This window comes from Corvus hawaiiensis, chromosome 20 (genome assembly GCF_020740725.1).
Source record: "Corvus hawaiiensis isolate bCorHaw1 chromosome 20, bCorHaw1.pri.cur, whole genome shotgun sequence".
NCBI lineage: Eukaryota > Metazoa > Chordata > Aves > Passeriformes > Corvidae > Corvus > Corvus hawaiiensis.
The window spans coordinates 8055092-8072176 of NC_063232.1; the positions used below are offsets into that span (position 1 = coordinate 8055092).

Consider the following 17085-nt stretch of genomic DNA (forward strand, 5'->3'; position numbering starts at 1 on the left):
GACCCTGGGGCAGGAAGTGTCACTGGGCAGACCCCTATGGAGAGGAGCCTGCCGGGAGCTGACCGGATGGGTGAACAGCCAGTGATCATCCCATAGAAGGAAGTGTGGTTTTGATGTGGCAACACGGGATAGGTCATGCCATATAAGGAAATACTGTGCCTTGGAAAAGTATATAAAACCAGCTCATTCCTTTGAATAAACGATTCCGATTTCCTGCCGGTCTGGGTCCATGCCTCAATAGCCGACACCAACCCAAGAGGCTGAGATGCAAAGTACAGAATTTTAAGGATGTACAAGCCAAATCAGGGCACCCCAAGTGTGATTTTACACAGGATTCTTATACCCTTCAGGTAGTCAGGTACAAGAGATGGACTAATCACTAGCACCCACACTACTGATTGCTGGTTACAGTAAAATTTTGCAAAGCAGCAGGATTTCTGCTGCAATGTTGCTGCTTGTCTGTTGGGCCAGATGTCCTTGGATTCTGTCTTACAAGGGTGACTCACCTGTGATGCCAAGTGATATTGGGAAGTTTTCCAAGATACGTCAGAGGGACTGGGATGCTGCTGTTACTTCAGTCACATGGCAACATCTTTTATACTTCCTGGACAGCTCTAAGCTGCGACAAAGCAAAGTCCCTATTTCCAGGGCTGGACTAAAGTTTCCAGTAAAAATCCACTTGTTCAGCATATTACAGTGTACCTATGTAAAGGCACAGTTAATACACTTCAGTACTTTAAGTACTGGTTGGTATAATGGTCAGGGAAGGGAATTTTCCTAATGTGCTCTCTGGGTCCCACCAGCCAGGAACCCAAAAAGCTAGTGACAAGATGATGGAGAGCCAGCCAAGATGCTCGGCTGAGAGGGTCAATCCCTTTAGGAATGAGATTTGCTGGTGCAAATTGGAAATTTCCATGGCAGCACTTGGGGCATTTCAGTGTCCCCAGCAGTCCCCTCCCACAGTGTTTCATCTCACCCACTCCCTCCCAGGGAAAGGTTTCCCTACTTGGGTAAAGTCCCTCTTCCCCTGCCCTCCAGCAACCAGACCCAGCAGGAAGTTCAGCATGTGCCCAGCACCGCACTCACTGCTCACAGTGATACCAGGGCATATGTCTTGCTGCTTGGTGCTCTGAGGACACTGAAGAATGTGGTTTTTCCCATGGCGATCCAGCACCCAGAACAATGCCCCAGTAGCTATCCTCTCGGTCAGCACCCCCAGCCTAGCCCAGCCTGACCTCCCATAGGATGGGAATAGGCTGCATTGAGCCCCCTCTTCACTTCCACTGTGCAAACAACCCCAGGCAGAGAGAGGAACTGCAAAACAAGTCTTAGTGAATTAAACAAGAATGATGGATCTGGCAGAGGACTGGGGCTGGAGGGGCTGGGTGCTGGTCACTGGGCTGGGTGCTCTGTCCCTATATCTGGCTTCCCCTCCTACAGGGTTGTTCAGTGTTTGGCCCCCTGGCTCACCACCATTTTCTTTTTCTCTGGTGGGATGTCATCTCATGGAGAGGTCTCTTGTTCCTTGGGGATGCTGGCTGGTGCAGGTGCTTGGCCTGCCTGCTGCCTGCTCTCCTGAGCTGGGCACCCCTCAGCAGGAGATGATGCCCCATGGCAGCAGTGTGCAGGTCAGAATGACCCCGGGCTGCTTCTGCAGTGCCTCCTTCACCACCTGGATTACACAGGGCAAGTGAGGCTGGGGGACAGCCAGAGGGCTGGCCTGGAGACTCAGCAGCAAGATCCATAGAGGGCTCAGCAGGTATTCTCAGGAGGACCCCTCAATGCGATTCTGTCATAGTCATCAGGGGTGTCAGGGAAGGTATTTTTTTCATCTACCAGCATCTGCATCCACTGCTGCCACTTCCTCCTTGTTGGAGTCACACTCTGCCCTGTACTCCAAGAGGTGCAGGAGCTTGTTGAGGGAGGTGGTCAAGCTGGGGATATCAGGGGCAGCGTCATTCAGTCTCTCCTCCCTCCTCTTGCGTGGCCTTTTTGGGGCCCAAGGCCATTCAGCCATGGCTGATTTGGTCCACAGCTCCTGTATTTCAGGAGCCAACTCCAGAGCATCTCCCTTCACATCAGCCACACTCATGTCCTACTCACTCACCACAGGCAGGGAATGGATGTGACTGAAGTCCTACTGTCCTCCTCCCTACCAGAATTCCAGCCAGTTGCAGCAGCTTTTCAGTCAATGTCTTTATCCCAGGATCCCATTCAGGGCCATGTGTCAGAGATCTAGCAGAGTCTGTTTTAAAAATGTCCCATGTATCTCATTCAGGGGGCTTGTTACTACCTAGTAAAGGTAACTAATGCTACTAGTTCATGAAGGAGACTAAGGCCTGCCTGCCAGGGATTTGGAATTGGAGACGCGTGGTGGTCTGTTGACCCCCTGATTCTGTATGTTCCCCCTGTTCCCTCTCTAGCCTTGGCCACTCCCTTGGTTTCTCCCTATTTGTTCTTGTACCCCAACCCTGCCCAGGGACCACCCCTGGGCCCCTGACAAAACCATCCTGCACCCAGACCATGCTGTTCTCTCTACCTCTGAACATCACGGGGACAAGATGTGATTAAAGCCATCTCAAACCCTCATGAGAGACCCTTCTCTACCTTCTTTGCCATCCACTGCATTGTAACGCTGCTGGCTGCCGGAGCCAGATCACAGGGCTGTCCAAAATGGACTCTGGGATGTGATTAATCGCATGGCCCTAGGAAACCCTTGCTGAGCTTTCAGGCTGCGGCAGTCTGCTAGACTGAGTCCAGCAGTTGCAACAGAGACGGGTTTGAGTTATTGGCCAGAGTTGGAGGTGGAGATGCCTCTGCCAGCCAAGGAATCCCAACATCCATGCCATGCCTCTGCCAGCCATGGGTAGCTGTGGGAAGGGAGACTTTGTTATCACCTCACTCCCTTGAATCAAGGTCCTGCTGTGTCACTCTGAACATGATGCATGTCAATGGCAAGTTATTGGAGAACCTCTGGCCCAGCAGTGCTGGGCTTTCTCCTCCCAGTGCTCCTCCACTAATCCTGAGGGAACAGCAGGATGCAGGTGAGCTTCCTGCAGAGCCCCAAGGTGTCCCTCAGCAGCTTCAGGCAGGTGTGTGACCTAACAGTCCCTAGTGCAGGCTGCATCTCCAAGCAGGGTCATCTCTGACATCAGACCAGGTTGTTCCACCATTCACGGAGTGTGCACCCAAGCCAGGCATTTAAGGCACCATTACAGAAACAGAGAGAGGTAATTTGATCAGTTCCCTGAACAAATGGAGCTCTTTGTTCCCAGGAACACCTCTGCTTTGGGGCCAGAGGAGTGTAATTCCTTCCTGAGGTGTCCTGGTATATCTCCTGTCCCACGTGGTGTTTCAGGCTGTAAAGAAATCAGAATACCATCTCTGATGGGGTTAATTCCACCTCCCACGCCAAAATGAAGAGCAGAAGGGGGGATCTCGAAGCTCCCAGGCTTTCTGCTGCAGGGTCAGGACTTCAGAGACGTTACCAAGATGACTTTGCTTAAATTTTTTTCTTCACTTCTAGTTCCTGTGCAAGTACTGGAAAGGTGGAGGCAGAAGCCCACGCTAGTTCTAGCCCCGTCTTCTTGCCAGCTAGGAAAGTGCCTCTCAGCTGAGAGCATGAGTAGTGTCGGTGTTTTCGTCGACAAATGGGACGGGGAGCCTGGACAGGTGTTCCAGGAGCCTTTTTATTCTTTTATTCCGTTATCAGTCTCACATACAGAGTTGAGACAGAGATGGTACAAAGCTCACGTCGTCACAGGCATCCAGAGACTTCCTGGTTACAGAGCATTCTTAAAAGCTTCTCAGCCAATGAGCATGCTTCTAAAATTTACAGACAACTGTTTTAACCAATCTTCAACAGCGCACGTACATCTGTTGTACACAATACTTGCTTGTTATGCCTTATATAATAATACACAGCATTCCATTATTAACCTTAAACTTATCTATCTTGCTAAGCATAGTTTTTGCAACTTCAAAACCTATCTCAGCCAAACCTAGAAAATCTAACCATTGTTTTAATGTCCTTGCTTACTATGTAATTGTATCCTCTTCTATCTTCAAGTTTTCGCAGCTAGAGCTAATTCCTAAACTCTTTCTGCTTTATTTCTGAAACCTGCTTTTTCCTCACACCTAAGAGCTTTTCCACCTTTTATGTTTCCCCACAAGTAGGACCCCATGTTACAACTTTTGAGTCCTTATAAGAACTGTAAGACTATTCCCAATTAAATATACAGCACTGTTTGCACTTGGTTTTTCCGTGCTGCAGCATCTCTTAGTTGGGAATGTCCTTGACTGCGTGTGGCCTATGCCCTTGCTCAGCAGCACTCATAACAGCAACGAAACACCCATCTCCTCCTGCTGTGTTTTTTGCATCCATGGGTTGTAAATCCTTTACAGAAATGTATTGCCAGCTGTCTTAGGATATAGGAAAAAACTGGGATGCTTTCTTCCTTGTTTCCTGGCTCCTCCTTTTTCTGGATGTCATGGTTTAGCATAGTTTGGGTTTTTAGTAAAGAGGGCTTCACTACACTGGACTTCAAATAAAATTCTCCACTATCAGAACTACCTGAAAGTTTTAAACTCTTTTCAAATAGTTGGTGAGGTTTGCAGGTGATGGATTGATTCCAGAGTGAGACCCCAAGAAAATTACAGGTGACTAACAATAACACCCTGAAAATTGGCCATGCAGACTTACTCCAAAGGTGTAACAGGCTCTGTGCAGTGTGGTCCATGATATCCTCCTATCTTCTTTTTTCAAGATGGGCAAAAATTTCTGTCAAGAATAAAAAACTTGAGACTTTCTGTTTGTCCAGCAGCTTCTGGGCCCTGTGCAGTGCAGGGTCTCAGCATCTAAAATATCTGTGAAAGAATGGCTTGTCCCTGGGGCACAGTGTGGCTTACTTCTATAGTGGGCGCTGAAGGCACTGGCTGCTCACATAGGTTTCACTGTCCTCCAGCAGCTGGAAGGAGAATAATTCTTTTAAGTTTTCTTGGAAGAAATCTCCAGCCTCAGAAAGTCCATGGAGCTCAGCCCAATGCTAGTGTGGGGCAGGGGGTTGATGAAGGTGTTACGTTCATCACTTTGTTTTTCAGAGGTGGCTGCTACCCAGTCACATGAGGTCCTAAGGTGCTGCAGCTGGGCAGTGAAGCCCAGGGTGAAAAAGGACCAACAGATGCTGCAAGGTCCATGTGTGGTGACTGTCTTCTACTTGATGTCTCTCTCCCCTCTCTCCCCCCTTTCTTCTCCCCCCCCCCCCTTCTATTTCTTTACCTTACATTTATTGTTAAATAAAATCCGTATTAATGACTTTCACATATGGTCTTGTTTGCAGCTTAATTTGGGCAGAGGCATCTGGCACTAATCAGTTCTTAACAAAGCTCATCCCTGAACAGTGGCTTCAAGGAGGTTTTTGACCCTCTGCTCCATTGTCCCATCTTGGCTGCTGAGGGAGAGGATAGTTCCAGCAGCAGCTGTTAGTCTGTCCCCACACTAGCTTCCAGGTCAACAAGAAAGTTCCCTTTTGCAGCCAAAACTCCTACAGGGACATTTACTGGGAAAAGATGGGTTTTGGGGACAGGAGGCATTATCCAGTGCAGCTGGATGAAAACAGTGAGTTTTCCATTGAGCCAGCCCTGTCTTGGGGGGAATATGCAGGGGCAGGAAGCAAAGGCCATGAGAACCATGTCCCTGCTCAGGGCAGGTGACCCCAGATCCATCTTTTGTGTAGCCCCACTATGTAATGCCTTAATGTGCATATTTGCAATCAAGTGCCCAAGTCCTGTATTTTACAGATTTAATGCTGCAGTGCATCCCTTTGTTTGCAGGCATCACATTTTGATGTCATTAATTGTATGGCGAGGATTAATAAAACATGAAGTTTAAAGATGCCTAAATCGCAGTAGGAAGCTGATAATCTCTGCCAACAATAATATTTGCACTTTATTTTCATCCTAACATCCAGCCATGGAGTGGAGCTTGGGCCAGGGAGCAGCACTACTGCAAATGGACAAGGTGAGGATGGCACAGGGATCCCAACCTGCTCCTTGGGCATCACTTGGACATCCTTGGGATGCTGTGCACACAGCTAGACCAGTGATTTAAGGCTATGTTTACCAGGACCAAAGTAGGAAAGAGACATGAAGTGGCCTTTCTACATGTAAAGGTGATATCTCTACATGGATGTGTCTGCCCTGCTCTAACAGTACGTCCTGTGGCCAGCCACGGTCTGTGCTCTGGGGACCCACCACCCAAGGGCATGTCCCTTTGGGATGTCCCCTCTGGAAGGGGCAAATGGTCCAGGGCTCTGGTGCTGGGAGATTTGTGAACCACCAAAGCTGTAATTTGGCTCTTGCAGAGTCTGCCTATGTCCCCCCTCCCTGCTACAACTCCCAATGCCAATGACTTGGCTTGCTGGGGCACCACAGTGTGACAGCCCTAGGGCTGAAATTGAGGCTGGGAATGTGCTGTTTCCCTGGCAGGGCTCTTTCCTCTCCATCTCTTTGCTGCCTAACAATCATCCTTGTCAAAATAGCTTATTTCATTCCAGAACAAAGTTACCTGAATACATTTGGAAGTTGTACTGCACTTTCAGGGTAATCAGAATTTAATTTGATGCAGTCAAGGCTCTAAAAAGATGTTATCAAGAGGAACATCAAAGCTGGATTCCTGCACTTGGAAATGCAACTGGAATGCATAGTCCAGATTTCTCATTTTATTGGAGACTTTCAAAATATTAGTCTAAATAACAAAAATTAAAAAATATCAGTCTAAAAACAAAAAAAAAAATATTGAGAGTATTTGCAAATTAATGTCTTTTGTAGACGAACAAAGGCCCACTTCCTTTGCGTGTCAGGGACAGTCTCTTATTAAATATTATTAATTATACCATTTGCTGTGTTGAATAATTTCTGCACTTGCAGAAATTAAATCTGAAGCTTATTTTCCTTTGTGTTGAACCATGCTGCTCTTTGGAGTCCCAATCCTGCAAAGTGAGGATGCTCCCACTCAAGAAAGGGAGACCCTGTGTGTACAGAAATGGGGGGAAAGGTGGGATGGGGACCTGGGCTGTTTCTTTTGTGCCTGTGTCTCTGTTACATCCTTGGGACCTTTTATCATTCCCAGATTTTGGGATAGCTGATGGAAAGCTCCAGCTCTTCCTAGTGAATGCAATTTTGTGACAGTTCCACGTTTTATTTTCAAAGTACAATTTAGGAGGGAAGAAATGTGCCTCTGGGTCTTTTGAGTGTCAGGAAGATTGAAAATGTGACCGAAAGGGGACCCTGGATATGGGGTGCTCCTTTTGGGGAGGTTTTATTTGATGTGGGGTGACAATGTGTTAGAGCACCAGTTGGTGCTGGGGCAGGGGATGGTGGAGCAGTGAGCTTAACCATTTTCATTGAAACACCACAATTTCTGTGCCAAGTTCAGTCAGTGTATGCCAAGCTGGTTGCAGGGGTGAGTGATGGTAGCCACTGCAGCCATCGACCCCTGCTCCTCCTTTAGCTCCTCTTTCTGCAGAGGCTGATCCCAAATGCCATCATGCCCCTGCATAGAGGACACAGGAGACAGCCCCAAACCCAGCTTTAGCCCTCAGAAATATGTCAAGGAAGCTTAGGGGGAAAGGAGGCTCAGTCAACTTTGTTAGGGAAATAGTACGGATCTTGTGTTCAAACCTTTGAAGTGTTAATTAAAAAGAATTATGCAAAGGAGCAAGGATTTGAAACATTCATTTGAATCTCAATAAGGCATCTGTATTAAAAATAGCAGCGAGATCAACTACAGATACAGCAGTTTTGGAGCAGAACAGCCCTGGCATCCTTGGTTCTGCTGAGTAGAGGGTTCCTGCCTGCTCCCTGCCCTAGATGGGTGCTGCGGAGCAGAGCACAGCACAGGGAAAATATTTTGTGCCTATTATTTAAAGACCTTGAGAGCGTTTCACTTAAAAAAACTCCAGTGGGGTCTGGTGTGGCACTTAGATGTAGAGCATGGGTAGGAAGAGAAGATGTATGGGTTGGCACGGTGGATGCAGGGCTGGGACCACTCCAGAGGCACCCAACACAGGGCACTGGACACCCCATGCAGACCGGACTTCAACCCTCCACCCAGCACAGTCCTTTCCAAGGAAACCTGGGAGAAAGTGCATCTCCAGCCCATCTCTTAACTAAAACCCCCAGCATGTTCTGGCTCTTGCTCATTCCAATAAAAAGAATCCAGGGTATTAATTATGAGATCAGTGGATAACATCGTTTACTTTTGCACTGTGCAAACCCTGCAGGAATGTCAATGCCTCCTGCCCTTGGCATCAATTCTGCAAGGGCATGAGCAGGTGGGTGCCCCAACCAGCACTGAGGGGGCTGTGGTAGGCTGGCAGCACCACTGGGGTACCAGCACCAAGACCCCAGGCCTGCAGAGAACCAACACCCTTAGTTCATTCCCGGCATGGGAGCAGGTGGATGGTGAGGGCATGGGGCCTTCAGTGGTGCTGGCTTAGCTAGGTAAGGTGCCAGGGGGTTGCAATCAAGCAGCCTCGAAGGGGAGAGCAAGGAGCTTTGCTGGGGCTGCAGTCCCATGGGAAGGGTGACAACAGGCAAAGCTGGAGCCACGCTGTAAAATTCTGCAGTGATTTCAAAGGCTGAGGCTGTAACCTCAGCTGTGGATTTGATTAAAAATGGATGAATAACAGCCTGACCTTGGGCAGGTCTCAGGCAGGCACACCCTGTCGGGAGAAGGCGATGCTCTCAGCTGAAACACCCTGATGCCTGCCTTTCCACCTCACAGAGTGGGATTTCCATGGGTTGGGCCTCACCTGTCCCTTTACAATGCCGGAAGTCTGCAGAGAGGAATTCGGAACCGAGGGCTGGGTTGTCGGGTCCCCCTTGGATGTTGCTGGTACTTGGGGGGGTGTGTGCAGGATTCTTCATCTGCTGAACTCCAGAGCCAAAACCAACCCCAGCGCTACCAACTTAGGAAAGGGCCTTTTACTCCTGCCAGGTGACATGAGGGTCGGAATGATGGGGGAAGTCAGAACATGGGAATCTCCCTGCTCTGCTCTCCAGGAGTTCAGAGGCTCTGGTTCAGTAGCACTTCACTGGCTCTCCATAGCATGGAAATAATTCAATGGACTACAAGACAGCTAGAAAAGCCTATTATCTGTCACACTGGAGCAAATCTTTTGAGCAGCACAGCTTGGAAAAAAAGCAGGGCTGTGGGCACTTGGTGGGCAGTGAGGTGTGTGAGGTGCAGGTAGGCAGAGCAAATAGTCACTAAGCCATTGCTGAGCCCCAGTGGGCAGGGAATGGAGAGAAGGTGGGCATTTTTTTAGTCTTTCTACAAATATATTTGGGACAAACAAATATCAGCTTGGGATTCCTTGCTTATTTTTACTCAGTAGCATATACTTTGCAAAAGAATTAACACAACATTGGGCTGCTTTGAAGCACGGCTCTCCTTGTAGGAGCTGGTTTGGGACAGGATGGACTCGCAAAAAATACAGCCCCAAACCTGGTGGTCAATTTCTGAGTGCAAAATTTTGCTCTTCCAAGTGAAGGTGATGGCTGGAGAAGCTCTTCCCCCTCCACAAACGTCAAAGCCTCCCACTCAGTTATGCAGATCCCAGTATTTTCTCCTCTGGGCTTTTCCTCACGTGGTTTTTGCATCTCCCAGCCCATCTCTGGGTGATGACAGCTCCCTGCAGCCACACTGCTCACCAGGGACCTGCCTGGGAATATGAGTTGGGGGTAGGCTTCCAGAAACATCCTGCTCTTTGATCTATAATTTAAAAACCATTTTGTTTTGTCTTGGTTCCTTTAACCAGAAATTTGCTAGAGCAAAAGAACACAATACCCCTTCAGGAAAGAAGAAATACACTCATTCTTTCAATTAAATTTCTCCTGACTTTAGTAAAACTTTTTCCCGGTTCCCTCTTCTGAAGCAGCAGCTTTTCTTTTTTTTAAAAAAATTTGTTTTTGTGATCTCCAATTCCACTGAGACAGAAGAAATCAGCATATCAGAGAAAACAACAATCCTTGTGATGCCCAGCAGCCATTAATTAACAAATTATATTTAAAAAAATTTCTGCAGATAGGATTGTTTTCTGGTGATGTTGCCTTTTCTTTTGTTGGCACTGTGACAAGGAAATTCTTTATTGCTGAGATAGAGCAGATTAAACCATCCCTCTCACACTGGATGGCTTTGTGTGGCTCATTCTTTTGGTCCCCAGATAAAATATCCTGCCCCCATTTTTACCCTGCTGTGATGGGTTCCTGCCTTGATGGGAAAGAGATGCAAGAGTATGTTTGAGCCATCACATCTGTCCCCCAGCTGAACCAGGTGTCCTTTTCATCAGCATGAGCATCCCCAGAGGGTGGGGGTCTGAGCTAACCTGAGTGGATTCAGTTTCAGTGGAACATCTGGAGTCCCACCAGGTGGTCCACCTCCACCCTGAAGTCCACAGCCCCAACTGGCAACAGCCCCAGGAGATCTCCTCAAGTGGCTCTGCTCTCCTTCCCAGCATCTTCCCAGGCTTCTTCTCTAAATTTCAGGACTATTTTGGTCTCTCCGGTCCCTAGCTCTCATACCCCTACTCTCATACCCCACTTCTTCTCTAAATTTCAGGATTATTTTGGTCTCTCCCAGTCCCTAGCTCTCAGACCCCTACTCAGGTAGGAGTAGGCTCTGTTGGGAGTTGTTGGGACTGAGCTCCCTGTTCATGCACTGGTGGCCAAAGGTGGCACCCGTGGGTCTCCAACCAACCTCATTTCAGTTCGTGGTCTCCAATGGTGAGGAGAAAAATGAGCCCCCAAAGCCAGCTGTTACAGAGCCATCCCCCAATGCTCAGCATTGGGGTCCCAGCCTTGTGACCAGCTCTGATGCCACAAGGCAAAGGGCAGAAAACTTCCCTGGGCTGTTGGAGCAAGCCAGCTGCTTGTCTTTGGCCAAAGAACCTTGGATTCCCTCTTTGCCAAGGTCCCCTCTGAGGGCCAGCATCCTTTCAAAGGCTCCAAAAAGTGTTGCCTGCAGCCTATTTGCAGTGGGGATGAGTTGAACACATGCTGGGGGACACTTAATTCTCCCAATACAGACACCATCATGTTTCTTTGACTGATCTATAAATGCTCCCTTGGGGCTGCTGGCATTAGCCTGACTCAAGTATGGCTGCAGGCAGGAGCTCCACGCTGCCCAAACCTTTGTCTGCTGCCATGGGCACCACAGGGACACAGCCCTCCTGGGAATCCAAGTGTCGCCGTTGGGGCGGTCACTACACACATGGACAGTGCCTCTTTCAAGGGCCAAAAAGCCGTTTATTAAACAAAGCAGCCTCTTTTATACACCTTTTGTATGTTATCATTCGTGTTACGTATTCATTGGCTGCTAAACTACTACAATAGACTCATTGGCTATTATTAACCACAATATACTATCATTGGCTACCTATAGTATAAGCATTCAAGCATTCAGAAAAATAACAGGAGCAAATATGTTGCTATTTTTCTCCTATTGTTTAACTTTCTTGCTTCTGTTGATATTACATTCTCACAGATAAAAATCTCACAGTCCTTCTCTAGCCAAAGTAACAGGCCTGAGCCATAATTTTACAAAGGCAACAAGGCCTTCATTTTATAAGGTTTTACTTAAATGCCACATCCAAGTGCTGTCCATACCTCTACCTGCTGCCACAAGCACTGTGGGGCCACAGTGCTTCAAGGGCAAAGAGCAGGGGACATGCACAGCCACAGCACAGAGATGTTGCATCAAAATACACTTTTTTTCACCCTCTTTTCATTAATCATGTGGATTTCCCCACTCAGGGGCCACAGGCTTGGGCGGGCAGTGTACCAGGGGAAATGATGGAGGGCACCAGCAAAAGCGGGACATGGAAATCTGCCTGTTCTGCGCAAGCAGCTCCCCTATACTGTTCTTGGTGACCTAGTTAAATTAATTTTGGTGGGTGTTTTTTTTTTTCTGGTGGGGTGCTGGCTTAATTAGCCAAAAGATGCCCTGATTTCTTTCTTTTGGAAAAAAATCTGAGTAAGAGCTATCATTTAATTTGTCAGCTAGTGTGTTCTCATGCACCATTCATAGTCTCAGGCACCACAGGTATGAATTGCGGACAAGCTCTGACCACCACCTCTGACCTGACTTGCCCTGAGGTTTCCTACTGGAAATCTACTGGGATTTGCTGGGCCCCTGTGCAGCCCTCAGCCTATGGCTATGAGTGCAATGAGTTTGCTGGACTTGATGACATGGGGAGTGATACCTGAGGTGCTGGGTGCTTGCATGTTGCTCAACAGCACAGAAAAACCTCCTTCTATGCTCCTCCAGAAACTGGAAAAAGAGTGTTTTCTCTTAAAATGTTTTCTTCTCCCTGTGGCCCTGGAGAGGGCAGGATAAGGGAGCAGCTACCGAACACATGCTTCCAGGGAAACGTGTCAGTACTTCTAAAACTTCAGAGGTTAAAACATTATCAAGTTATTTTTAGTAGTTTTTCATTTGTTTTAATTTGCCATTTGTCAATATGCAGCAAGGAACTCAGAAAAGCATCTCTTACTCCTGGTGGGTTGCTTTCCCCATGCCAAGCTATGCTGCGCTAAGCCAAGATGTGCAGACCTGAGCTGTGCAGGGACAGACTGTGCTGAGCTGAGCTGTGCTATGCCTCTGAAGCACCTCTGCTATGAAGACAGGCTGCAGAAGCTGGGGTTGTTCAGTCTGGAGAAGAGAAGGCTCTGGGGAGACCCTACAGAACTTAGAGACCCTTCCAGTGCCTAAAGGGGCTCCATGACAGCTGGAGAGGGACTTTTAACAAAGGCCTGGAGACCAGAGGGCAGGGTAAGGTGGGATATTGGGAAGAATTTTTTCCCTGTGAGATGAGGCCCTGGCACAGGGTGCCCAGAGAAGCTGTGTCTGCCCCATCCCTGGAAGCATTCAAGGTCAGGTTTGACAGGGCTTGGAGCAACCTGGCCTAGTGGAAGGTGTCCCTGCCCATGGCGGGGGGGGGGGGGGGGGTTGGAACGTGATGGTCTTTGAGGTCCCTTTCAACCCAAACCATTGCGTGATGCTATGATTCTACGCCATGCCATGTCACGACCGACCAAGCCATGCCGAGAGGTGCCAATCCACACTGTACCATGTCCAACCCAGCCGTGCCAACACCAACAGGTGGCGACACGTCCCCATGGCAGCCCCAGAGCCAGCCGCGTCGGGGACGCGCCGGGGACGCGCCCGCGTGGCCCCGGTACGTCTTGGCGCGTCCCCGCCGCGGCGTGAAAGGACTTCGCAGAGCTCGTCTCCGCCTTCACAAGCCCCCCCCCCTCCGTTTTCGGGCTGGTTAATCCCGTGTGTAAATGGCAGCCAATGGATGCGGCCGTTGCGCGGGGTTGGGATTAGCGGCGGGGCGAATGGCTGGCACTTTTACTGGGATTACAGAACAAAGAACTGCTCTCCGTGCCCGATTTGGGGTGTGGGGGGAAAAAAAAACAACACCCCCCTCGGGTTCTTTTCATTCTTTTAGGCCCCCATCGGGTCGTACCGGCTCCGCCCGGGAAGCGGCGGGAGGCGGGGGGAGGCGGCTCCATCCCGGCCCCCGCCCGCCCGCCCCCGCCGCTCCCGCCGCTCCCGCGCAGCCTCGCCGGGGGAGTCAGCAGCGCCGCGCCCCAACCGCCCGCGGTAAGGAAAAGTTTTGGCCCCCCCCTCTTCTCTTGACGGGTCCCCCCTCCACCCCCAGTCACGGCCGTGGGGGAGCAGCGGCGGGGGGCATGTGGGGGTGGTAGGTGCGATGGGACGCAGGGGGATATTGAGACTGGGGGAATGCTGGGGAGTGATAGGGCTGGGAGGGTGTAGGGCTAAGGGATGCAAGGGGGGCATCAAGATTCGGGGGATGATTGGGAGCGTTAGGGCTGGGGTTTTGCAGGGGGGCATTAGGGATCCTGGGGGAGGGTAGTGCTGAGGGATGCAGCTGGACGTTAGGGCTTGGTTTGAGTGCTGGGAGATGCAGAAGGGCAACAGGGCTGCTGTAGGGGTGATACGGCTGCAGGGCTTCTAAACGACATCAACGCACAGGGGATGTTAGTGGGCAGTAGGGTTGCTGGGGAGATGTTGGGACTGCAGGGTTAGGGGGGGCAATAGGGCGGGGGGGCATGCTGGGCTCTTTAGGGCTGAGGGATGCTGGGGGCAGTTGGGCTGCTGGGGGGATGGTAGGGCTGGGGGATTCGGGGAGACATTAGGCTGGTGGGGGTTGATAGGGCTGTGGGAGTACAGTGTGGCATCAAGGCCTGGGGGATGTTGGGGAGCAAATAGGGTTGCTGGGGGGGATGCTGAGATTATTAGGACTGGAGGGGTGCTGGAGGAGGAATGTCAGGCTCATCACTGTGGGAGAGTTCGAGGGGGTAATAGGGATACTGGGAGCTGATAGTGTTAGGGGATGCTGCAGGGCAATAGGGCTGGGGGATGCTGCAGGGCAACAGAACTTGGCAGGGGTTCCGGAGATATTAGGGTTGGGAGGGATATTGAAGATCTGTAGGGCTTGGAGATGCTGGGGATATTAGAGCTGATGGGGGTGTTGAGCTCATTTGGGCTGGGGGGTCATTAGGGCTGGTGGGGAGAATGCTGGGGATGATGGTGGGCCTTGGGGTTGGTGGGATCCATGAGGGCTATGAAGGGAGCAATAAGGCTGGGAGGACCTTAGGGGTTGGGGGTGATAGTGCTGCAGAGGGGGGTGCAGGGAGCAGTAGAGCTGGGGTGGTTGCTGGGACGGTTGAATAGAGGATGTCAGGCTGGCCCTCAGTGCACGCCACCTCAGTGGTGGCCCACATCCTGAAGGCAGTTCTGGGGCCACCACCTGCCCTGGCTGCCTTGGACGGTGCCAGGCAGGAAGGGGAGCTGGAAGCAGGGCTCTGCCGGAGCTTGCCTCCTCTTCAGTGGTGTGGGGATTGGTGACAGTGCTGCTGGAAATAGAAACACAGTGTTGAGCTGATGAAGTGCTTGGGGCTTCACCTGGACTGGTCACTGGCCTTGGCACTGTGGCCCATGGGCTGAAGGAACAGGCATCCTCTACAGGGGCAAGTGGAGGATTTTCGGTGCCAAGGGATGACCGTGATAGGGAGAAAGTTGCTCCCTGAGGAGCAGGTGCCCTTGTCCTTTCAGTGCGTGGGGCTGGCAGTGGGTTTATCTGGGATAAGCTGTAAATTGGAGTGATCCTATTAATGCATCTTGTGCAGGAGTGAGCCTTGGACCTGGTGGTGTTGTGCAGGTAATCCTGGGTGTTTGCAGTGGACTCTGGGCACAGCCAGGCCAGGGCACTTCGGGAGGTGATGGTGCCACTGAGCACCATAGCAGAGCCATGGGACTAGGTGCTATGGGCATTTTGGGGTTGGTCACCACATCCGTCACCTGTCAGTGTGCAAGCTCTGGGCATTGGAACTGCTGGGGACATCAGCATGTAGCCTTGCATAACAGGAGCCCTCAGCTTCAGGGTGTCTGCTCTTTGTGCTGCTCCCACTGAAGGAGCTGTCGGAAGTGCTGCAGCTAGGAAATAATCTTGTGGATGTGAGAGCCTTTAATTCCACAGAGACCCCAACAACGCATCCAGACCCATTAAGCTGGTTGTTGCTCATCTGAGCCCACAGAATCCCCTTCTGTGGAAACTGCTGCAGCACTTGTTCTGAAATGAGAAAGCAATATAGGGGCCACCAGGATGAGACCTGACCCTGCTGGCAGCTGAGGGGCTGGGGTGCTGAAGGCCGTGTCCCAGTGCCTCTGCTGCAGCCCCTGCAGGCGGAGCAGCAAGCCCTGGCACAGCAGCATGTGCTGCCATTGGAACAATGTCAGCAGCCAGTCGTGTGTCAGAGTCATGTGTCAGGGCAGTGTGGTTCTGTGAACACCCGCAGGTCCCCTGCTCTTCTCCCTTTAGCCTTGCAGAGCCAGAGTCCCTGTGACCACCGGTGGCGGTGGCCACTAAGGGACAGCATGCCCTGCTTTGGGGCTGTGCCACTGGTTTTCCCATGCACCCTGGCTGTCCAAGCTGGCATCGCCTCTCAAAGCCACAATTTTGGGGTGAGACCTATTAGGGATCTATTGCCACTGTGGGCAGGAGAAGGGATTGGGCAGCTGCCCTCACACGATGCTTGCAGAAGCAGAGGAATGATGCCAGGGATGTGCTCTGGTGGCCACTGCTGCCTGCTTCTGCTGTCCCTCATTAGAGGGCTTTCCCATCTCTGGAGGAGCTGCTGGTGCTGCCACTGGTTGCTGCTCGTTCAGATTTTCTAATGAGAAGCTGGGATAGGTGAGCAAGAAGCTGCTCAAGGACATGTTTAGCAACCTGGCTCTACCAGCCTGGGCGAGATACAGTGCCCTTACTGGCAGCCCAGCACTTTCACAAGAACCTGGCATGTCCTTGCATGGGGGAGGAGGTGACAAGGAAGGTAGGCTTTGGGGCCAGCACAGAGGATACAGGTCTGGCTGTCCCACATGGTGTGCATCACATATAACTGGAGTGATGCTCTGCTTAAAGGAAGGAAAAAATTACCAAACCCCAAAGTCTCAGGCTAAAACACATGACCTCTCACTGCTGGAGTTAATGGGGGATTCCCATCTGCTTCTCCCACAGGAAATAGCTCAGATTTTTTCTGGCAATTTTCAATGCCCTATACTTCCTTCAGGAATTTTGGCAGTGGCAGCCCAGCAGCCAGGCTGGAGGAATGCAGAGGACTCCAGCCAGATGTTCACTGCATGGCTGACCCCTGGGGTGGGCACAGGGCTTGGTGTTGGCTATCCTCATCTTGGGCAGTGGTGTCCTGCCCGCAGTAGTGTCCTGCCCTGCCTGTCGGGGCGTGGTTATTCTGTTGTGCTGCCAGCATCCATTTGCAGATGCCTGTGGTGAGTGGAGGTGGTGGTGGTTTGTATGTGTGTGTGAGTATGTGTGAATGGATCCTGCTGCTCCAGAATGACTGGGCTGAGGTGCAAGTGGTACATGATGGTTTGGGGAAGGGGGTGATGAGTGGGTGAGGGGCTGTGTTATTGTTCTTGCTTTGCTCCTCCAGCCATGTGTGTGGCTGCGCTACACCTTGTTGGTAATGACAAAACTT

At 50.7% G+C, this 17085-nt stretch overlaps 1 protein-coding gene across 1 annotated transcript in view; it reads left to right on the forward strand.

Moving 5' to 3' along the window:
• Positions 1-13600: 13600 nt before the first annotated feature.
• The window catches only part of GTF2IRD1 (GTF2I repeat domain containing 1), a 73235-nt gene continuing 69750 nt past the window's right edge, over positions 13601-17085 (forward strand). The window contains exon 1 of the mRNA XM_048324350.1: positions 13601-13669. The gene's annotated coding sequence lies outside the window, so the exon portion shown is untranslated. The remainder of the gene's footprint in view (positions 13670-17085) is intronic.